The sequence below is a fragment of the Artemia sp. Qi Xiang Cuo genome, chromosome 4 (assembly GCF_049724085.1).
Source record: "Artemia sp. Qi Xiang Cuo chromosome 4, ASM4972408v1, whole genome shotgun sequence".
NCBI lineage: Eukaryota > Metazoa > Arthropoda > Branchiopoda > Anostraca > Artemiidae > Artemia > Artemia sp. Qi Xiang Cuo.
Window position 1 is genome coordinate 50,152,448 of NC_142797.1, and position 20,690 is coordinate 50,173,137.

At 31.9% G+C, this 20,690-nt stretch overlaps 1 protein-coding gene across 2 annotated transcripts in view; it reads left to right on the top strand.

The window, feature by feature from the left end:
- Window positions 1–20,690, top strand: part of LOC148953197 (uncharacterized) — a 128,417-nt gene that overhangs the window by 72,457 nt on the left and 35,270 nt on the right. The window lies entirely within an intron of this gene.

Consider the following 20,690-nt stretch of genomic DNA (forward strand, 5'->3'; position numbering starts at 1 on the left):
GGTCGAAAATGACATGTAATCACTGCTAAGCCTTTTGTTATTGCTAGGGGATTACCCAATTCACTTCTTAGTGTTAATTGGCAGAGTTCCAAATACGAACATTTTGAAAAGCAGACAGGTTTTTTTTTGTTATTAAAAAATTGGACACTATAATCAGAATTATTTGATTGACATTTAAAAAGGGGTAATGAGATTCGCAACTTGGACACTATGAACGATATTAATTAATGTTTCGAATAATAGGAGTGTGAATGATTCTAATTAGTGATTGGATTGTATGAAGGGGGAGAAAAAAAAGGATTAAACTGATTAGAAGTTAAGGTAACCCCGAAGGAGCTGTTAACTCAAGTAATTTGTTATAAATTTGAAACAATATCAGTCTATGAAAATGGCTAACGATGATAGAATGACATTGTGACTTGAACTAGCTTTACCTTTCCGATGTGGTCTGTATAATACGCAAGTGATGTTTGATAAGTATTGTCAATTTAAAATAGTATCTAAGTTTCCCTTGGTTCCCCCTTTTTTGTGGGAAGGGGAGGGGGGGGGGTCAATTTTGGAGGGAAAACCAAAAATACTCAGAATCGAAAATAAATGAGATCTGCCTCAAGGGGAAGGCTCAGAGGCCCTTCGTTCCCAAATTTCTGAGGGCAGGGGAGGGGGAGGGGGGGAGTCAATTTTGGAGAGAAAACCAAAAATACTCAGAATCGAAAATAAATGAGATCTGCCTCAAGGGGAAGGCCCAGAGGCCCTTCGTTCCCCCATTTCTGAGGGCAGGGGAGGGGGGGGTCAATTTTGGAGGGAAAACCAAAAATACTCCGAAACGAAAATAAACGGGATCTGCCTAAAGGGGAAGGCGCGTGAAACTATTGCAGTTTATAAAATAATGAATGAATTTCAAAATCAAATTTAATTTTCATTGAATACTTTTCATTTAAACTTAAAATACACTAAAAGATAGTCCCCATGACACTATTGCAGTTTCTATAAGAATGAACGAATTTCAAAAATAAACGGGATCTGCCTAAAGGGGAAGGCGCGTGAAACTATTGCAGTTTCTATAATAATGAATGAATTTCAAAATCAAATTTAATTTTCATTGAATACTTTTCTTTTAAACTTAAAATACACTAAAAAATGGTCCCCATGAAACTATTGCAGTTTCTATAAAAATGAACGATTTTCAAAGTAAAATTAAATTTTCATTGAATACTTTTTATTTAAGCTTAAATTACACTAAAAGATGGTTCCCATGAAACTATTGCAGTTTCTATAAAAATGAACAATTTTCAAAATTAAATTTAATTTTAATTGAATACTTTTAATTTAAACTTAAAATAAGCTAAAAGATAGTTCTAGTGAAACTATTGCAGTTTCTATAAAAATGAATGAATTTCAAAATCAACCTTAGTTTTCATTGAATACTTTTCATTTAAACTTAATACACTCTGAAAGATCGACAAAATCAATTTAATTTTCATTGAAACCTTTTCATTTAAGCTTAAAATACGCAAAAAGATGATTCCCGTGAAACTATGGTAGTTTCTATAAAAATGAACGATTTTCAAAATCAAATTTAATTTTCATTGAATACTTTTCATTTAAACTTAAAATACGCTAAAAGATGGTCAAAATCAATTTAATTTTTATTGAAACCTTTTCATTTAAGCTTAAAATACGCTAAAAGATTGTTCCTCTGAAACTATGGTAGTTTCTATAAAAATGAATCATTTTCAAAATCAAATTTAATTTTCATTGAATGCTTTTCATTTAAACTTAAAATACGCTAAAAGATGGTTCTCGTGAAACTATTGCAGTTTCTTTAAGAATGAACGATTATCAAAATCGAATTTAATTTTCATTGAATACTTTTCATTTAAACTTAAAATTCACTAAAAGATGGTCCCAATGAAACTATTGCAGTTTCTATAAGAATGAACGACTTTTAAAATAACTTTAATTTTCATTGAATGCTTTTCATTTAATCTTAAAATACGCTAAAACATGGTTCCCGTGAAAATATTGCAGTTTCTATAAAAATGATTGACTTTGTAAATCAACTTTAATTTTCATTGAATACTTTTCGTTTGATCTTAAAATACGCTAAAAGATGGTTCTCGTGAAACTATTGCAGTTTCAATAAAAATGAACGATTTTCAAAATCAAATTTAATTTTCATTGAATACTTTTCATTTAAGCTTAAATTACGCTAAAAGATGGTTCTCATGAAACTATTGCAGTTTCTATAAAAATGAACGATTTTCAAAATCAAATTTAATTTTTATTGAATACTTTTCATTTAAACTTAAAATAAGCTAAAAGATGGTTTTCGTGAAACTATTGGAGTTTCTTTAAAAATGAATGAATTTCAAAATCGAATTTAATTTTTATTGAATACTTTTCATTTAAACTTAAAATACGCTAAAAGATGGTCAAAATCAATTTAATTTTTATTGAAACCTTTTCATTTAAGCTTAAAATACTCTAAAAGATGGTTCCCGTGAAACTATGGTAGTTTCTATAAAAATGAACGATTTTCAAAATCAAATTTAATTTTCATTGAATACTTTTCATTTAAACCTAAAATACGCTAAAAGATGGTCAAAATAAATTTAATTTTCATTGAAACCTTTTCATTTAAGCTTAAAATACGCTAAAAGATGGTTCCCGTGAAACTATGGTAGTTTCTATAAAAATGAACGATTTTCAAAATCAAATTTAATTTTCATTGAATACTTTTGATTTAAACTTAAAATACGCTAAAAGATGGTCCCCATGAAACTTTTGCAGTTTCTATAAGAATGAACGAATTTCAAAATCAATTTAATTTTTCATTTAAGCTTAAAATACTCTAAAAGATGGTTCCCATAAAACTATTGCAGTTTCTATAAAAATGAACGATTTTCAAAATCAAATTCAATTTTCATTGAATACTTTTCATTTAAACTTAAAATACGCTAAAAGATGAATACTTTTCATTTAAACTTAAAATATGCTAAAAGATGGTTCTTGTGAAACTATTGCAGTTTCTATAAAAATAAACGATTTTCAAAATCGAATTTAATTTTCATTGAATACTTTTCATTTAAACTTAAAACACGTTAAAAGAGGGTCCCAATGAAACTATTGCTGTTTCTATAAGAATGAACGAATTTTAAAACAAATTTAATTTTCATTGAATGGTTTTTATTTAAGTTGAAAATATACTTAAAGATGATTCTCATGAAATTATTACAGTTTATTTAAAAATAAATGACTTTGAAAATAAAATTTAATTTTCATTATTTAATTTTCATTGAATACTTTTCATTTAAACTTAAAATACGCTAAAAGATGGTTCTCGTGAAACTATTGCAGTTTCTATAAAAATGAATGAATTTCAAAATCAAATTTAATTTTCATTGAATACTTTTCATTTAAACTTAAAATACACTAAAAGATGGTCCCCATGAAACTATTGCAGTTTCTATAAGAATGAACGAATTTCAAAATCAATTTAATTTTCATTGAATGCCTTTCTTTTAAACTTAAAACACGCTGAAAGATGGTTCCCGTGAAATTATTGCAGTTTCTATAAAAATGAATGAATTTCAAAATCAAATTTAATTTTCATTGAATACTTTTCATTTAAACTTAAAATACGCTAAAAGATGGTCCCCCATGAAACTATTGCAGTTTCTATAAGAATAAACGAATTTCAAAAGCAATTTAATTTTCATATGAATACTTTTCATTTAAGCTTAAAATACACTAAAAGATGGTTCCCGTGAAATTATTGCAGTTTCTATAAAAATGAACAATTTTCAAAATCAAAGAAACTGGTCCATCGTTAACAAATATAGCCTTAGCTAGTTAAAACTGCGCATAAATTCTTGATTTTTTTTTGTCCTGTTACTTAGGTAATAAAGGAACATTTAGTATTTTTTTCTAATGTAAGTGTTTTCTTAAGAAAATGGGCCATCTTTAACAAAGAAGTGGGGTCTTAGTCCACCAGCCTGAATTGTTGAAATCCACTAGCTCAGAATTGGGGTCCCAGTTCACCAGCCTGAATGGTGGAAATTCACTAGCTCAGAATTGGGGTCGTAGTCCACCAGCCTGAAGGGTGGAAATCCACTAGCTCAGAATTGGGGTCTTAGTCAACCAGCCAGAATGTTTGAAATCCACTAGCTCAGTATTGAGGTTTCAGCCCACAATCCTCAATGGTTGAAATTCACTAGCTCAGAATTGGGGTCTTAGTCCACCAGCTTGAATGGTGGAAATTCACTAGCTCAGAATTGGGGTCTTAGTCCACCAGCCTGAATGATTGAAATTCACTAGCTCAGAATTGGGGTCTTAGTCAGTGTTCAGATTGGAGCGTTGGGGTCATACTATCTGGGCTTTATTTGTCAAGACCTGAATGCTAAGCGATGGACATGAGCTCTATTGGGACCCCATTGTGAAAATGGAAAACAAATACGCTAAAAGATGGTTCCCGTGAAATTATTGCAGTTTCTATAAAAATGAACGATTTTCAAAATCAAAGAAAATGGCCTATCTTTAACAAATATAGCCTTAGCTATTTAAAACTGCTCATAAATTCTTGATTTTTTTTGGTCGTGTTACTTAGGTAATTAATGGAACATTTAGTATTTTTTTTCTAATGTAAGTGTTTTCTTTAGAAAATGGTCCATCTTTAACCAAGAAGTGGGGTCTTAGTCAAGCAGCCTGAATGGTTGAAATCCACTAGCTCAGAATTGGGGTCCCAGTCCACCAGCCTGAATGGTTGAAATCCACTAGCTCAGTATTGGGGTCTTAGTCCACCAGCCTGAATGGTGGAAATCCACTAGCTCAGTATTGGGGTCTTAGTCCACCAGCCTGAATGGTGGAAATCCACTAGCTCAGTATTGAGGTTTCAGCCCACAATCCTCAATGGTGGAAATTCACTAGCTCAGAATTGGGGTCTTAGTCCACCAGCCTTAATTGTGGAAATCCACTAGCTCAGATGTGAGGTCTTATTTCACCAGACTGAATGATTGAAATTCACTAGCTTCGAATTGGGGTCTTAGTCAGTGTTCAGATTGGAGCGCTAGGGTCCGACTATCTGGGCTTTTTTTGTCAAGACCTGAATGCTAAGCGATGGATATGAGCTCTATTGGGACCCCATTGTGAAAATGGAAAACAAATACGCTAAAAGATGGTTCCCGTGAAATTATTGCAGTTTCTATAGAAATGAACAATTTTCAAAATCAAAGAAACTGGTCCATCGTTAACAAATATAGCCTTAGCTAGTTAAAACTGCGAATAAATTCTTGATTTTTTTTTTAGTGTTACTTAGGTAATAATGGAGCATTTAGTATTTTTTTCTAATGTAAGTGTTTTCTTAAGAAAATGGTCCATCTTTAACAAAGAAGTGGGGTCTTAGTCCACTAGCCTGAATGGTTGAAATCCACTAGCTCAGAATTGGGGTCCCAGTCCACCAGCCTGAACGGTGGAAATTCACTAGCTCAGAATTGGGATCTTAGTCCACCAGCCTGAATACAAAAAACAAAAATATATTGTTGGTATGTGTGTAGAGCATGGCATGGTTACCGCTTGGGCAACAGTCTAACCGTTGACGGTTTTAGGTATCCGTGAACAAGTTCTAAGGCGAGAATGGAAGTTGGGAAAAATTTTTGGAAGTGCCCACCTCACCTGCCCAGTCTCAGGCATGTGACCCTAAATTTGAAAAAGTGGAAATTGGCTCAGATTTTCTAAACTGAGCTGAGACAATGAATAGATTGAGACGCTGATTGAGACAATCAGTGAATAGATTGAGACAGGAAAGTGATTGGAGACGCTGGGCATCCGTGAACAAGTGCTAAATTGAGAGAGGAATTTGGGGCAATATTTGGGAGCGCCCACCCGCCCAGAGTCTCCAACAGTTGACCCAAAAATTTAAAAAACACACAGAGATGATAAACATACAGAGATGAGACGCATAGAAATACGACACACACACAGAGACGACAAACACACAGATACAACAGAGACGACAGACACAAAGAGACGACTCACACACAGAGAGGACAAACATACAGAAACGACACACACACAGAGACGAAACACAGTGGCGCGCCACTCTAAGTGAACCTAGATCAACCCTACTTTTTGGATATTTCTCTCACTATGACTCTGTTTGTGTGTCGTGTCTGTGTATGTGTCGTCTCTGTGTGTGTGTCGTTTCTGTTTGTTTGTCCTCTCTGTGTGTGAGTCGTCTCTTTGTGTCTGTCGTCTCTGTTGTATCTGTGTGTTTGTCGTGTATGTGTGTTTGTCGTCTCTCTATGCGTCTCATCTCTGTGTTTTTCTAGTCTCTTTGTGTTTTTTTAATTTTTGGGTCACCTGCCGGAGACTCTGGGGGGGTGGGCGCTCCCAAATATTGCCCCAAATTCCTCTCTCAATTTAGCACTTGTTCACGGATGCCCAGCGTCTCCAATTACTTTCCTGTCTCAATCTATTAACTGATTGTCTCAATCAATGTCTCAATTTATTCATTGTCTCAGCTCAGTTTAGAAAATCTGAGCCAATTTCCACTTTTTCAAATTTAGGGTCACATGCCTAAGACTCTGGGCAGGTGAGGTGGGCACTTCCAAAAATTTGTCCCAACTTCCACTCTCGCCTTAGAACTTATTCAAGGATACCTAAAACCGTCAACGGTTAGACTGTTGCCAAAGCGGTAACCATGCCATGCTCTACACACATACCAACAATATATTTTAGTTTTTTGTATTCAGGCTGGTGGACTAAGATCCCAATTCTGAGCTAGTGAATTTCCACTGTTCAGGCTGGTGGACTGGGACCCCAATTCTGAGCTAGTGGATTTCAACCATTCAGGCTGGTGGACTAAGACCCCACTTCTTGGTTAAAGATGGACCATTTTCTAAAGAAAACACTTACATTAGAAAAAAAATACTAAATGTTCCATTATTACCTAAGTAACACGACAAAAAAAAATCAAGAATTTATGCGCAGTTTTAACTATCTAAGGCTATATTTGTTAAAGATGGATCAGTTTCTTTGATTTTGAAAATTGTTCATTTTTATAGAAACTGCAATAATTTCACGGGAACCATCTTTTAGCGTATTTGTTTTCCATTTTCACAATGGGGTCCCAATAGATCTCATGTCCATCGCTTAGCATCCAGGCCTTGACAAATAAAGCCCAGATATTCGGACGCCAGCGCTCCAGTCTGAACTCTGATTAAGACCCCAATTCGAAACTAGTGGATTTCAACCATTCAGTCTGGTGAACTAAGACCCCAATTCTGAGCTTGTGAATTTCCACAATTAAGACTGGTGGACTAAGACCTCAATTCTGAGCTAGTGAATTTCCAGCATTGAGGCTGTGGGCTAGAAACTGCAATAATTTCACGGGAACCATCTTTTAGCGTATTTTAAGCTTAAATGAAAAGTATTCATATGAAAATTAAATTGATTTTGAAATTCGTTCATTCTTATAGAAACTGCAATAGTTTCATGGGGACCATCTTTTAGCGTATTTTAAGTTTAAATGAAAAGTATTCAATGAAAATTCAATTTGATTTTGATATTCATTCATTTTTATAGAAACTGCAATAGTTTCACGGGAACCATCTTTTAGAGTATTTTAAGCTTAAATTAAAAGTATTCAATTAAAATTAAATTGATTTTGAAATTCGTTCATTTTTATAGAAACTGCAATAGTTTCATGGGGACCATCTTTTAGCGTATTTTAAGTTTAAATGAAAAGTATTCAATGAAAATAAATTTGATTTTGAAATTCATTCATTTTTATAGAAACTGCAATAGTTTCACGAGAACCATCTTTTAGCGTATTTTAAGTTTAAATGAAAAGTATTCAATGAAAATTAAATTTGATTTTGAAATTAATTCATTTTTATAGAAACTGCAATAGTTTCACGGGAACCATCTTTTAGCGTATTTTAAGCTTAAATTAAAAGTATTCAATTAAAATTAAATTGATTTTGAAATTCGTTCATTCTTATAGAAACTGCAAGAGTTTCATGGGGACCATCTTTTAGCGTATTTTAAGTTTAAATGAAAAGTATTCAATGAAAATTAAATTTGATTTTGAAATTCATTCATTTTCATAGAAACTGCAATAGTTTCACAAGAACCATCTTTTAGCGTATTTTAAGTTTAAATGAAAAGTATTCATCTTTTAGCGTATTTTAAGTTTAAATGAAAAGTATTCAATGAAAATTGAATTTGATTTTAAAAATCTTTCATTTTTATATAAACTGAAATAGTTTCATGGGAACCATCTTTTAGCGTATTTTAAGCTTAAATGAAAAATTAAATTGATTTTGAAATTCGTTCATTCTTATAGAAACTGCAAAAGTTTTATTGGGACCATCTTTTAGCGTATTTTAAGTTTAAATGAAAAGTATTCAATGAAAATTAAATTGATCTTGAAATTTATTCATTCTTATAGAAACTGCCATAGTTTCATGAGAACCATCTTTTTGCGTATTTTAAGCTTAAATGAAAAGGTTTCAATAGAAATTAAATTGATTTTGACCATCTTTTAGAGTATTTTAGGATTAAATAAAAAGCATTCAATGAAAATTAAATTTGATCTTGAAAATGATTCATTTGTATAGAAACTGCAAGAGTTTCATGGGAACCATCTTTTAGAATATTTTAAGATTAAATGAAATGGTTTCAATAAAAATAAAATTGATTTTGTCGATCTTGTAGAGTATTTTAATTTTAAATGAAAAGTATTCAATAAAAACTAAGGTCGATTTTGAAATTCATTTATTTATATAGAAACTCCAATAGTTTCACGGAAACCATCTTTTAGTTTATTTTAAGTTTAAATGAAAAGCATTCAATGAAAATTAAATTTGATTTTGAAAATCGTTCATTTTTTATAGAAACTGCAATAGTTTCACGGGAATCATCTTTTAGTGTAATTTAAGATTAAATGAAAATTATTCAATGAAAATTAAATTTGATTTTGATAATCGTTCATTTTTATAGAAACTGCAATAGTTTCAAGAGAACCATCTTTTAGCGTATTTTAAGTTTAAATGAAAAGTATTCATATGAAAATTAAATTTGATTTTGAAAATCGTTCATTTTTATAGAAAACTGCAATAATTTCACGGGAACCATCTTTGAGTGTATTTTAAGATTAAATTAAGATTATTCAATTAAAATTAAATTTGATTTTAAAAGTCGTTCATTATTAGAGAAACTGCAATAGTTTCATGGGGAACAGCTTTTAGTGTATTTTAAGATTAAATGAAAATTATTCAATGAAAATAATATTTGCTTTTGATATTCATTCATTTTTAAAGAAACTGCAATAGTTTAACGGGAACCATCTTGTAGCGTATTTTAAGCTTAAATGAAAAGTATTCAATGAAAATTAAATTGATTTTGAAATTCGTTCATTCTTATAGAAACTGCCATAGTTTCATGGGAACCATCTTTTAGCGTATTTTAAGCTTAAATGAAAAGGTTTCAATAAAAATTAAATTGATTTCGACCATCTTTTAGCGTATTTTAAGTTTAAATAAAAAGCATTCAATGAAAATTAAATTTGATCTTGAAAATCGTTCATTTTTATAGAAACTGCAATAGTTTCACGGGAATCATCTTGTAGCGTATTTTAAGCTTAAATGAAAAGGTTTCAATGAAAATTAAATTGATTTTGACCATCTTTTAGCGTATTTTAAGCTTAAATGAAAAGTATTCAATGAAAACTAAGGTCGATTTTGAAAATCATTCATTTTTATAGAAACTGCAATAGTTTCACGGGAACCATCATATAGCTTATTTTAAGTTTAAATGAAAAGTATTCAATGAAAATTAAATTTGATTTTGAAAATCGTTAATTTTTATAGAAACTGCAATAGTTTCATGGGAACCATCTTTTAGCGTAATTTAAGCTTAAATGAAAAGTATTCAATGAAAATTAAAATTGATTTTGAAATTCGTTCATTCTTATAGAAACTGCAATAGATTCACGGGGACTATTTTTTAGTGTATTTTAAGTTTATATGAAAAGTACTCAATGAAAATTTAATTTGATTTTGAAATATATTCATAATTATATAAACTGCAATAGTTTGACATACCATCCTTTTTAGGCAGATCCCGTTTATTTTTGAAATTCGTTCATTCTTATAGAAACTGCAATAGTTTCATGGTGACCATCTTTTAGGTTATTATTAGTTTATGAGAAAAGTATGCAATGAAAATTAAATTTGATTTTGAAATTCATTCATTATTATAGAAACTGCAATAGTTTCACGCACCTTGCCCTTTAGGCAGATCCCGTTTATTTTTGATTCTGAGTACTTTTGGTTTTCCCTCCAAATTGACCCCCCCTCCCCGGCCCTCAGAAAAAGGGAAACGAAGGGCCTCTGGGCCTTCCCCTTGAGAAAGATCATGCTTTATTTTCGATTCTGAGTATTTTTGGTTTTCCCTCCAAAATTGACCCCCCCCCTCCCCTGCCCGCAGAAATTGGGGAACGCAGGGCCTCGGAGCCGTGCCCGTGAGGAAGATCCCATTAATTTTCGATTCTGAGTATTTTTGGTTTTCCTTCAAAAATTGACTCCCCCCCCCCTCCCCTACCCTCAGAAATGGGGGAACGAAGGGAACGTTAGATCCTATTTTAAATTGACACTACTTATCAAACATCACTTGTGTATTACACAGACCCCATCGGAAAGGTAAAGCTAGGTCAAGTCACAATGTCATTCTATCATCGTTAGCCATTTTCATAGACTGATGTTGTTTCAAATTTATAACAAATTACCTGAGTTAACAGCTCCTTCGGGGTTACCTTAACTGCTAATCAGTTTAATCCTTTTTTTTTCTCCCCCTTATACAATCTAATCACTAATTAGAATCATTCACACTCCTATTATTCAAAACATTAATTAATATCGTTCATAGTGTCCAATTTGAGAATCTCATTACCCCTTTTGAAATGTCAATCAAATAATTCTGATTATGGTGTCAAATTTTTTAATAACAAAAAAACAAACTGTCTGCTTTTCAAAGTACTCGTACTTGGAACTCTATCAGTTAACACTAAGAAGTGAATTGGGTAATCCCCTAGCAACAACAAAACGCTAAGCAGTGATTACATATAGTTTTCGACCTATTGTCGCCGACAATGCAATTAAAGCAGAGTTGTGCAAATGGAATACCTTTTCGCAAATTGAGTTAGCTTAATACAAATGAGATATCATTTTACATATAATGTAATCCCAAATAGCAAAGGAAGGAACATAGTCTACCCAAAGTATAATGCTATTTGAGAGGATACTCACTCTATTTGAAAAGGTTTTTTTTTAAGAATGTATATGTGAACTCATGACGTACATTCATTGTGCAATTGACAACAAAAACAGAAAAAAAACCTGTTTGCTTTAAATTATATTATTACGATCAAACTCTCAAAAACATGCTTGACTACATTATACACTGCCAATTAACTAGTTCGGTAATCTGCAATGGAAAGGTGCCATGGAACGTAAAGGCCTAGAAACTTGGAGTTGACCCAAAAACATGTCTGGTTGGCCCAGAAACATACCTGGTTGGCCCGGAAACCTGTCTGGTAGGTTTTGTATAATTCCATATTCAATTGACATCAATAGCAATAATCAGTCTGGTAATCTGCCATGGAAAGGTCCCATGGAATGTAAAGGCCCAGAAACTTGGAGTTGACCCAGAAACTTGTCTGGTTGGCCCAGAAACTTGTCTGGTTGGCCAAGAAAGCTGTCTGGTAGGTTTTGTATAATTCCATATTCAATTGCCATGGAACGTAGAATAACATGGAGATTGCTATACCCCTGAGCAAATAACATGGTCCTATACCCGTGAGCAAATAACGTAGAAATTGCTATATGTCTACGCAAATAACATGGAAATTGCTATATGGCTGTTAGAAGTATAACCTACTACTCTACTCAGAGTCATGCCACTAAAGCCTGTCCCAACCTCTGTACAGGTGGTTCAAAAGGCAAGATGAGACATCTTTAAGAACAAACTAAATGAGGTTGCTGGATTGTCTTAGTTAGTTTTCCACTATATTTTAGGCCTCAAGATCTTTTGGTTCTCAAGGTAGCAATATGTTTTGGATTTCTCAACACCAAGTTATGTTTCCATTTCCCCAACTACAGATAAACTCAAAAAATTATGCTTCGAGTACGAAAAATATTTTGGTTTGCGGCTGAACTTGTGCACACCCACGCCACGGAAATTTCACTCCAATACTTATTACTAACCTAGATTGAAACTTATTACTTTCCCAGTCTACATTCGAAAACCGGCGTTTAATTACGTATTTAGAACAATCAATTGTTGTTCTAACGACTATCAGGCATAGATACACTTAACTTATTTGGATGGTCAATGCTCGTACTTTCTTTGATTTTTTTTTTATAAAATCGGCAATGTCGCCCGTGCTCTTTTAGTTTTTCAGGCAACCCCAGTCTCCTTTGGTAATTTTTAAGGCTCAAAAAAGCAAATCAGACGCATTTGAAATGACTTTTTGTCAGGAATTGTTTTTCGATGAACAAAAAGGAGTTTTACCTCGCCGACTTCACCTGAAAAAGTAATTATGAAGACAGGGCCTTAGAAAAAAAACGGAATCATGTCCCTATCCGTATACCGATTAGGGTGGCGAACGCAGCTCATTTAAATTTTACTTTCCTAATACATCATTCTAGCTATTTTGGACCTTTAAGATGTATGTTCCCTCTGAAACAAGCAATTTTGCAGAGCCTGCCGCTGTAACTTGCACCAAAATGACAAATAAAATCTGTCTGTTTACCGCGCCAGAATTATCATATTGCTTAGAATTTTTCCTAGAGAAAAATCTAAACTTGTTTTAAAAAAAAGGAAATTTTTCCTTTTTTTCAACGACTTTGCAACAATTTTCAACGTATTTTGAAACTAAAATAAAGCCCTCTACCCCTAATTTCAAACATTTATTTCGGTAGATGGATAAAACTGAATCTGAACTATGGAGGAATAGTAAAACTTTTGTCTTTCGTTCATATATTGAAACCGTAGGAGAGCAAAAAAATAAGATACCAAAACTTGAATAAACCAACCAGTATTTTCAGAAACCGGACCACTCGTCTCAAATCCGAGCCACTATTCTCACAATTTTTATTTTTTCGGGCACACAAACACAGTTTTTTTTACTTTCTCTTCCATTTCTTTACATTTTTTAATGAAACCTTGATTTTAGATTGAATAAAACCATGAATTTTTATAGGAATACTAATTTTGGTTGTAGGTTTGGCTATTTAGAACATGGAATGCTCTGAAAAGGCTGGCATTGGCATATGTAAGCAGAACATGGAATATCTAAATGGAAGCGCTTGATTTAATTGGTAGACCTGCTCTAGAGGTGATATTTATGTCAGTAGGGATAATTTCGTTCAAAATCTCAGCAGTAGATAAAATAGTTGGGAAAGATGGTAAAGCTGGCAATTACTCGTTAATTTATGTTTGTAGGATATAAAAGCGGCAGCAAGTATTAAAATTACTCAAAAAGAGAAGTGAAGAACAACGACATAAGCAGCTAAATGGCGGTTGTATCGAACTTATGGTGACGCCATGACATGAATCAGAGGCTCAAATTATCTTCCGTTAGAAGATAAGTGATAATGAGAATCAGTAAAGACAAGCCTGCCGCGTAGCCATACCGGGGTCCGGCCTAGAAATGGGCTGCATAGTTTTTTCTTATTAAAACTGGCAAATTGATATTTCTGGCCACAAGAACCATCTAAATAGGTCACAACTTTAAGAAAAAATTCTTATTTCTCCCAGGGTAAATGTATCGAATCTGTGGTGACGTCATGACATAAAGAAAAGGCTGAAGTTGTCTGCGGTTAGAAGACAAGCGACAACGAAAATCCATATATAGAAGCCTGCCACGTGCCGAGTGTCGGGGCCCGGGACTATCTACTTTTTTTATATGTGAGCAATAATTGTGTATGTATGTATATATGTTAGTAGGGACCTATCATGAGTTACTGGGGGGGTACCACTGCTGCCATCTATAATTTAGTCTAACACTGACAGGCTATAATGTATTCAAAGATTATTGATCGAGTCTAACGGGCAAAGCCCCCCTTTCCAAGGTCGATGTATTTGTTGTTTCTATGTTTAATGACTCTAGGGGGAAGTTTGCACATGTGCACTGAGGGGAAAATGTATTGATCAAATCGAGGGGAGAGGATTTCTGAGAAATTGAGTTACATAATCGGCGGGGAATTATTGATGCACCAAAGGGGAATTAAGAAATATTATGGCTTTTTTGATCTTTAGGTCTGAGGGATAAATGGTCTTCAGTGACAGAAATAAGTCAATTGTCTATTTTTAAATATGGTATCTCTGATCTTTAGGTTTAGCGATAAATTAATATTCTATCGAAACCTTTATAGAGTAACCAAGAACACCTTAGAGATGAAGAGATTAACGCGGGAATTTTTTCATGGGAATTTCAAATGTGACAGCGCAGGGATGCCAAAACAAAAGGAACACGCGGAAATTACGTTTAGGGATTATTTGGGCGAAACCGTTTGAGACATTTTAGAAGATGATTTAGGCGAAACAGTTTGCGACATTTTAGAAGATGATTTAGGCGAAACAGTTTGAGACATTTTAGGGGATTATTTGGGCAAAACAGTTCGAGACATTTTAGAAGATTATTTAGGTGAAATAGTTTGAGACATTTTAGAAGATGATTTGGGGTGAAACTCTGTGGTCGTTATAATACACAAGTTCCATTTGAACAGTGTTGTAAGGTCTCCTACCCCAACCCCAAAGGCACCCCCGGCGCCCCCAAAGGGCCCCCCAGGCCCCCAAAGAGCCCCCTTCCCCATTTTTTAATACTTTTTTTGTGCACTTGAGACACAGAAGGGCCCCCACATTTCAAAAGGCTTTATTATATCTTTTCAGAACAAATTCTTTTCTTAATCTCCCTCCTAAACCCATTTTAAAAGTTGAAATACTCATCCTTTTCACCCACAACTCTACTTTACGACTTTTTGCATACCCCAACACCAAGAAATACTTTTCAAAAGGCTTTATTATATCTTTTCGGAACAAGTTCTCTACGTAATTTCCCTCTTAAACCAATTTTACAAGTTGAAGTACTCATCTTTTTCACCCACAACTTTATTTTACGACTTTTTGCATAGCCTAACATCAAGCAATACTATTCAAAAGGCTTTATTATATCTTTTTAGAAAAAAGTTCTTTATGTAATGCCCTTCCTAAACCAATTTTACAACTTGAAGTACTCATCCTTTTCACCAAATCTTTACTTTACGACTTTTTGCATACCAAAACAACAAGCAATACATTTCAAAAGGCTATATTATATCTTTTCAGAACACTTTCTTTCCTTATGTCCCTCCTAAACATATTTTACAAGTTGAAGTACTCATCCTTTTCACTCACAACTTTACTTTACGACTTTTTGCACACCCCAACATCAAGCAATACTTTCAAAATGTTTAATTATATATTTACAGAATAAGCTCTTGACAGAATGTCCCTCCTAAACAAAATTTACAACTTGAAGTACTCATGCTTTTCACCCACAACATTGCCTTACGACTTTTTGCATACCCCAACACCAAGCAATACTTTTCAAATAGCTTTATTATATCTTTTCAGAACAAGTTCTTTACGTAATGTCCATCCTAAACCAATTTTAGAAGCTGAAGTACTCATCTTTTTCACCACAAATTTGCTTTACGACTTTTTGCATACTGCAACATCAAGCATTACTTTTCAAAAGGCTTTATTATATCTTTCAGAACAAGTTCTTTGCGTAATGTCCTTCCTAAACCTATTTTACAACTTGAAGAACTCATCCTTTTCACCCACAACTTTACTTTATAGCTTTTGAATACCCAACACCAAGCAATACTTTTCAAAAGGCTTTATTATATCTTTTCAGAACAGGTTCCTTTCCTAATGTCCCTCCTAAACCAATTTTACAACTTGAAGTACTCATCCTTTTCACCCATAACTTTACTTTATGGCTTTTTGAATACCCCACTACTGAATTTTCTTAAAGAAGAGAAAAAAAGTTTGCTCCATTCTGAATTTCACAAATGAAAATGAAAAAAAAGCTTCCATTTCTGTTCTAAATTTCTCAAAGAAATAACAAATTTAAAGTTATGTTCTAAATTTGTCCGTAGAAGATAGCAAAAGTTACACTAAGAATATGATTATTTTCCATGAAGATAAAAAGTTTCAATTTAATTCTAAATTTTCTTAAATTCAGTTCCAATTTTTTGAAAGAGATGAAAAAATTTAAAGTTATGTTCCAAATTTTTCATAGAAGATAAAAAATTTATACTTTGATCGGGAATATTCACCATGAAGATAAGGAGCTCCACTTTAATTCTGAGTTTTCTCGAAGAAATGCAAAATGTTCTCTTCTGAATTTTCTTAAAGAAGAGAAAAAAAGTTAGATCAATTCTGAATTCTACCAATGAAAATGAAAAAAACTTCCATTTCAGTTCTTGATTTTTCAAAGACATAAAAAAATTAAAGTTCTGTTCTAAATTTTTCTGTAGAAGATAGGAAAAGTCATACTATGATTTTGATTATTTTCCATGAAGATAAAAAGTTTCACTTTAATTCTAAATTTTCCCAAATTCAGTTCCGATTTTTCTCAAAGAGATGAAGAAATTTAAAGTTCTGTTCCAAATGTTTCATAGAAGATAAAAAAAGTTATACTTTGATCGTGAATATTCACCAAGAAGATAAAGAGCTCCACTTTAATTCTGAGTTTTCTCGAAGAAGTGCAAAATGTTTAACTTCTCTTCTGAATTATCTTAAAGAAGAGAAAAAAGTTAGATCAATTCTTATTTTTACCAAGTAAAATGAAAGAAGGCTTTCATTTCAGTTCTTAATTCCTCAAAGACATAAAAAATTTAAAGTTCTGTTCTAAATTTTTCAGTAGAAGATAGGAAAAGTTATACTATGATTGTGATTATTTTCCATGAAGATAAAAAGTTCCACTTTAATTATAAATTTTCTTAAATTCAATTCCTATTTTTCTCAAAGAGATGAAAAAATTTAAAGTACTGTTCCAAATTTTTCATAGAAGATAGAAAAAGTTATACTTTGATCGTGAATATTCGCCATGAAGATAAGGAGCTCCACTTTAATTTTGAGTATTCTCGATGAAGTGCAATATGTTCAAGTTCTCTTCTGAATTTTCTTAAAGAAGAGAAAAAAGTTAGCTCAATTCTGAAATTTACCAATGAAAATGAAAGAAGGCTTCCACTTCAGTTCTTAATTTCTCAAAGACTTGAAAATTTAAAGTTCTGTTCCAAATTTTTCGGTAGAAGATAGGAAAAGTTATACTATGATTTTGATTATTTTCCATGAAGATAAAAAGTTTCACTTTAATTCTAAATTTTCTTAAATTCAGTTCCGTTTTTTCTCAAAGAGATGAAAAAATTTTAAGTTCTGTTCCCAATTTTTCATAGAAGATAGAAAAGTTATACTATGATCTTGAATATTCGCCATGAAGATAAGGAGCTCCACTTTAATTCTGAGTATTCTCGAAGAAGTGCAAAATGTTCAAGTTCTCATCTGGATTTTCTTAAAGAAGAGAAAAAAGTTAGCTCAACTCTGAATTTTACCAATGAAAATGAAAAAAAGCTTCCATTTCAATTCTTAATTTCTCAAAGACATAAAAAATTAAAAGTTTTGTTCTAAATTTTTCCGTAGAAGATAGGAAAAGTTATACTATGATTGTGATTATTTTTCATGAGGATAAAAAGTTTCACTTTAATTCTAAATTTTCTTAAATTCAATTCCGATTTTTCTCAAATAGATGAAAAAATTTAAAGTTCTGTTCCAAATTTTTCATAGAAGATAGAAAAAGTTATACATTGATCTTGAATATTCACCATGAAGATAAGCAGCTCCTTTTTAATTCTGAGTATTCTCGAAGAAGTGCAAAATGTTCAAGTTCTCTTCTGAATTTTCTTAAAGAAGAGAAAAAATGTAGCTCAATTCTAAAATTTACCAATGAAAATGAAAGAAGGCTTCCACTTCAGTTCTTAATTTCTCAAAGACATAAAAAATTTAAAGTTCTGTTCTAAATTTTTCCGTAGAAGATAGGAAAAGTTATACTATGATTTTGATTATTTTCCATGAAGATAAAAAGTTTCACTTTAATTCTAAATTTTTGTAAATTCAGTTCCGATTTTTCTCAAAAAGATGAAAAATTTAAAGTTCTGTTCTATATTTTTCATATAAGATAGAAAAAGTTATACTTTGATCGTGAATATTCGCCATGAAGATAAGGAGCTCCACTTTAATTCTGAGTATTCTCGAAGAAGTGCAAAATGTTCAAGTTTTCATCTGAATTTTCTTTAAGAAGAGAAAAAAAGTTAGCTCAATTCTGAAATTTACCAATGAAAATGAAAAAGCTTCCACTTCAGTTCTTAATTTCACAAAGACATAAAAAATTTAAAGTTCTGTTCTAAATTTTTCCGTAGAAGATAGGAAAAGTTATACTATGATTGTGACTATTTTCCATGAAGATAAAAAGTTTCACTTTAATTCTAAATTTTCTTAAGTTCAGTTCCGATTTTTAACAAAGAGATGAAAAATTTAAAGTTCTGTTACAAATTTTTCATAGAATATAGAAAAATTATACTATGATCGTGAATATTCGCCATGAAGATAAGGAGCTCCACTTTAATTCTGAGTTTTCTCGAAGAAGTACAAAATGTTCAAGTTCTCATCTAGATTTTCTTAAAGAAGAGAAAAAAAGTTAATTCAATTCTGAAATTTACCAATGAAAATGAAAAAAGGCTTCCACTACAGTTCTTAATTTCTCAAAGACATAGAAAATTTAAAGTTCAGTTCTAAATTTTTCCGTAGAAGATAGGAAAAGTTATACTATGATTGCGATTATTTTCCATGAAGATAAAAAGTTTCACTTTAATTCTAAATTTTCTTAAATTAAGTTCCGATTTTTCTCAAAGAGATGAAAAAATTTAAAGTTCTATTCCAAAATTTTTCGTAGAAGATAGTAAAAAATTATACATTGATCGTGAATATTCACCATGACGATAAAAAGTTCCACTTTAATTCTAAATTTACTCAATGAAGCGCAAAATGTTCAAGTTCTCTTCTAAGTTTTCCAGGAAAATAAAAAGGTTCCACTTCAGCTCTGGTTTTTCTCAAAGAGATGAAAAATTTATCATGCAAAAAGCTAGATTCTTTTTTTTACTAAAGCAAGTGCTACCATCTATTTCAGTTAAGGTATAGATAGCAGCTCAACTGATTTTTCCTTCACCAGCTCAACTTGATTTTTCCAAGTAACTGCCTTCACGTTAGGTTCATTTAGGTTCACTTAGCGTGGCGCGCCACGATAGGTGAACCTAAATGAAATTAAGAACTGAAATGGAAGCCTTCTTTCATTATCATTGGTAAAATTCAGAATTGAGCTAACTTTTTTCTCTTCTTTAAGATAATTCAGAAGAGAAATTGAACATTTTGCACTTCTTCGAGAATACTCAGAATTAAATTGGAGCTTCTTATCTTCATGGCGAATATTCACAATCAAAGTATAACTTTTTCTATCTTCTATGAAAAATTTGGAACGGAACTTTAAATTTTTTCATCTCTTTGAGAAAAATCGGAACTGAATTTAAGAAAATTTAGAATTAAAGTGAAACTTTTTATCTTCATGGAAAATAATCACAATCATAGTATAACGTTTCCTACCTTCTACGGAAAAATTTAGAACAAAACTTTAAATTTTTTATGTCTTTGAGAAATTAAGAACTGAAATAGTAGTTTTTTTCATTTTCATTGGTAAAATTCAGAATTTATCTAACTTTTTTTCTCTTCTTTAAGAAAATTCAGAAGAGAACTTGAAAATTTTGCACTTCTTTGAGAAAACTCAGAATTAAAGTGGAGCTCCTTATCTTCATGGTGAATATTCACGATCAAAGTATAAATTTTTCTATCTTCTATGAAAAATTTGGAACAGAACTTTAATTTTTTTCATCTCATTGAGAAAAATCGGAACTGAACTTAAGAAAATTTGGAATTAAAGTGAAAATTTTTATCTCCACTAAAAATAAGCATAATCTTAGTGTAGACTTTACTATATTCGACGGAAAAATTTAGAACTTAAAATTCAATTTGTTATTTCTTTGCAAAATTTGTAACTGTAGTGGAAGCTTTTTTTTCATTTTCATTTGTGAATTTAAGACCGAAGCAAACTTTTTTCTCTTCTTTAAGAGAATTCAGTGTTGAGGTGTTAAAAAAGTCATAAAGTGAAGTTGTGGGTGAAAAGGATGAGTATTTCAAGTTGTAAAATTGGCTTAGGAGGGACATTAGGAAAGAACTTGTTCTGAAAAGATATAATAAAGCCTTTTGAAAAGTATTACTCGGTGTTGGGTATTCAAAAGCTATAAAGTAAAGTTGTGGGTGAAAAGGATGAGTTCTTCAAGTTGAAAAATTGGTTTAGGAAGGACATTACGTAAAGAACTTGTTCTGAAAGATATAATAAAGCCTTTTGAAAAGTATTGCTTGATGTTGGACTATGCAAAAAGCCGTAAGGCAAAGTTGTGGTGAAAAAGATGAGTACTTCAACTTGTAAAATTGGCTTAGGAGGGATATTACGAAAATAACTGGTTATGAAA